Raw genomic sequence first — 3,174 nt, 5'->3', positions numbered from 1 at the left:
TTTATCAAGTAAACTATCGAACTCCTTCTTTTCTTTTCTTACACTCCCTGAAACACTCTGTCTTTATTGTACAATTTGAATTATTTGTGTTCTAAACCAGCTAAATAACTATTTTCATGGAACTTTGTTTTCTGTGCTCCTAGAAAGGCTTGATGCCATTTCCTTACATCGATTACTTATTTTCTGGTTCTTATCTATTTTTTTTTTCTTTTCATAGTTAACTTTTATCATGTTTTGAAACATAGTCTCCAGTAGCTTCCTGAAAAAAAAGAGTAAATGTAAACATTTTGAGACCTTGATATTCTTAAATGGTTTTCATACCCTTTGATTGATATTTTGGTTAAAATTGATATTGATATTTTGGGTAAAATAACGAATTGCTTGATATTTTGTCGAAATTGTAGGTATTTTACTATAAGCTTTATAGCAGTCGCTGCTACTAATGTTCATTTGCATCATTTTCCCTTTTTCTTTCCTTTGTGGATCAGTGATAATCAAAAAGACATGAACTATGAACCATTTGGTTGCTATAGAAAGACTCTGAATAACAGTGGCTTAAGTTAAAGAGAAATATTTCTCTCTTTAGATAACTGTCTACATATTAGCAGTGGAGTGCCTGACATGATAGCGCCATAATATTAGTGATCCAATGCATATTTTCTTACTTCTCTGACATTTTCAAATCGTGGCTTCCATTTTATTATTTACATAGCTGCTTCAGCCACTTGCATACATGCCAACCAGCAGAAAGAGGAGAAGAGGAAGTGGAAGATTCTTTCACTTTAACAGCAATACCAAAAAGTGTACATGTCAATGAAATTCATCCCTGGGAGGCCAGAATGTAGTCCTATGGTTCTTTTGCTTTTCTGAATGCCCTTTTTGCATAGCATTGTGAAAGTTTTATCAAGAATGTGTTATGGCAGACTCAAAGGGGCCACTTGTCTGCATGTATCCAAGGCAAACAAGACACAAGCAGGAGATTGCATCAAAGAAAATAAAGGTTTATTTAAGCAATTGGTGCCAAGCCTGGATACACAAGTAAACTACTGCTTTCAAAAACCGGGCTCTCTGATGGCCTCCAATAGCTAGGTTACCTAAGGGAAAAATCATTAATCATGGTTACCGTAGGAGCTGGGGTCATGAGCTGTACTGATTGGTCAGGGCTAAGGCAGGGAACAATTGATCATGGCATCAGGTCCTGGTGTCAATCGTGGCATTGTTCTGTCTGGTTTCCAGGGGATGCGGTCCATGGGCTGTTCTGCTTTCATGAGTCTGGACCTGCAACATAACTGAGGCCAAGGTGTTATATTTGTTTGACTAAAACAAATTTCTAGTTTGAGGTTCTTATTCTAGTTTGAGGTTTGGTTATTGTTTCTCGATCATGGTTGACAGACCTGAAGCTTTATTCTTAAATGAGTTTGATGTGGACCAGAGCCTAATGTCCTAAGGTCTCAGTGGTTAAAAGGAGTGGACATACAGTATATGTAGAGGTAATAGGATCTGGTGGAAAGAATGCAGGTGAGTCGTAGTTCTGTCAGGTTAAACAAATCGAACTTGGATTAAAGCAGAATGCGTACTAAAGAAATGAAGTTTATGTGCAATTACAAATACATTTTTCTTTTTTATATTGACTGATTTTATAGATTTACTTGATTTTTTTAATTAAAAATTCTGCCTGTTTTTTTTTTTTTCTGAGTTCTTTTTTGCTGTTGGTCTGGGCACATATTTGGTAGTCTTTGGAAAACTATTTATAATTTAAAAAGAAGCACTAAATTGGCAATTGGAGACACTTTGTGGATGGCTGCCATTCATAGAATAAAGAATTTATCCATAGAGTGATTTGTAAGAGAGTGTTAGCCATTGAGGAAATCCTGTCATTATCTTTAGGTCTACCGTTGGTCTGGCCACTGCCCCAAAAGAATCCTGGAAAATACGTTGAGCTCGAGAATAGAGGAGTGTTAACTATGCACTGTGCAGACTTGCCTTAATCATTAGTTTTACTCCTCCTCTGAGTTTAGTCCTGTGAGTCCAGAACTTTATTGATCCAGCCTTCTCAGAGGATACTTCCTCTATCCTGCTGGAGTAGGAAAGGTACATTCTCCTGGCAACAAAGGCTTGGGGAAGAAATCTGGGAACCTCAACCATGCATACTGTTTTCTCACTATCATACCCCAGTCTTCAGAAGCAGTTGTTGCCTCCAAACTTCTGAGCCTTCTTGTCGCGTCCTGCACAACACAAGCAGTGGGGAAAGCGAGGGAGGCGGCAAGGGCTAAATTCTATTATAGAAATAAAGAGACAAGAGACACTGAATGCAAAGAAACCACAGAGGACCAAGGGACTCACAGCCTCAAGGGACTGGAGCCCCGAATCGGGTCGTCGCGGGTATTTATTGTTTTTTTACAATAGGCATCACATGATTCTGGGCAGGGTCTGCAAGACTCTCACACCACTGATACAATTAGCATATTTCCAATACCCAATCATATTGTCCCAAAGCAACCTGTGCATGCTGTCCCCACACGATCAAGGTGCGGTGTGTACAACCCCTGGGGGAGTAGGTTTCTCAGAGCAATTACCTCATGAGTTAAGCGGGAAGCGAGATAAGTTCACTCAGTTAACGTCCCTTAGCACAATAGGGTGCCGGACATCAGAAGCATGCGTCAGCAGCTTCCAGAAAGCATTGGAGGAGGGGCATCCCTCCTAGTTTCACATTAGCTTATGGGGGTCCCTGGGGTCCCGTCTGACTTAAGTCGTTCCTCCCTTGAGGAAACTTACTCATCTTTGGCCGCAGACCCAGCATACTGGGACCAAGAGAGGAAACCTATAAAACTCAACCCCTAAGAGGGACAACCCTGCAACCTTCTTTCCTTAAGGAAAGGATGGTAGGGACAAGCAGTTAGGGTGCCGTGTGACAACACCTTCTGACTTTCTGTGGGATGAATTCGTTAGATTATTGCTTCCATGCCTTGGGAGATTACCTTTCTCTTTCGAGTCAGTTGACACTCATCCATCTACTTTCTATCTCAGCATGTGTTGCTGTTTATTATCTATACTTGTCATCTTTTCCATTCTTTCTGCACTTGTTGGAACATAATTTATTTTTTTAAAATTGTCTTCATCGTTATGTTAATGGGATTTGAGGAGGAAAACAGAGATAAAAACATGTGATCAATG

Source organism: Rhinolophus sinicus, chromosome 16, assembly GCF_057876585.1.
Source record: "Rhinolophus sinicus isolate RSI-liver-muscle chromosome 16, RSI-T2T, whole genome shotgun sequence".
In the NCBI taxonomy this organism is placed as follows: Eukaryota; Metazoa; Chordata; class Mammalia; order Chiroptera; family Rhinolophidae; genus Rhinolophus; species Rhinolophus sinicus.
The sequence above is the reverse complement of the archived record's forward strand: the minus strand, read 5'-3'. Positions refer to the sequence as shown.